This window comes from Palaemon carinicauda, chromosome 2 (genome assembly GCF_036898095.1).
Source record: "Palaemon carinicauda isolate YSFRI2023 chromosome 2, ASM3689809v2, whole genome shotgun sequence".
Classification (NCBI taxonomy): domain Eukaryota; kingdom Metazoa; phylum Arthropoda; class Malacostraca; order Decapoda; family Palaemonidae; genus Palaemon; species Palaemon carinicauda.
In genome coordinates, this window is record NC_090726.1 from 71,686,094 (window position 1) to 71,686,973 (window position 880).

Below are 880 nucleotides of genomic sequence, written 5' to 3' on the forward strand. Positions count from 1 at the left end.
AAGGCCGTGAATGAAATCAAACACCTGTCGGCGCATGGGAGCAGGAAACCAAGGTCGCGGTCTACCAGTACTGACGTCATAGAGGAGGGTGGTGTTTGAGTCGTCGAGGGGGATGTCTTCCCAATGGAAGGATGTGCAGGATGTCCTACATGCTTGATACTCTAGATCCTGTCGTTGGGCTTCAGCCAAGGCGTTGTAATCCAATCCCAGTTGAATGGTAGCCAACGTGTTCCATGACAGGGCATCGGCAACAGGATTCATTTTCCCAGGGACGTGTTGAAGGGTGCAATTGTATTCAGCCACGGCAGAGAAATGTCAGCGTTGACGGGCTGACCAGGCATCAGACTGTCGAGTGAAGGCGTGCACCAGAGGCATCTGGTCTGTGCGGATAATCAAAGGGAGTATCTTTTAAGAAATGGTGAAAGTGACGGACAGCCAAATGCACCGCCAGCAATTGGCGATCAAAGGTAGAATAACCCGATACTGCCTTGGACAGTTTTCTGCCGCAGAAGGCCAATGGGCGGGGCGAGCCGTTGACCACCTGTTCGAGTACTGCACCAATAGCGACGTCGCTAGCATCGGTGGAGAGAAGTAGAGGGGCATGTGGGATAGGAAATGCGAGAGCTGCAGCTGTTGATAGGGACTTCCTTGCATTGCAGAAGGCCGCTTCTTGAAGGGGACCCCACTTCAGGTCTTTTGGCTTGCCATTGAGGGAGGAGTAGAGGGGAGCAAGAGTGGCGGCAATGGCTGGCAGAAAACGGTGATAATAGTTGATCATACCCAAAAATTCCTGCAGAGCTTTGACGGTCGAGGGCGTGGTGAATTTTTGAACGGCTGCTACCTTCTTAGGGAGGGAATGGACTCCTTCAGGAGTGATGCG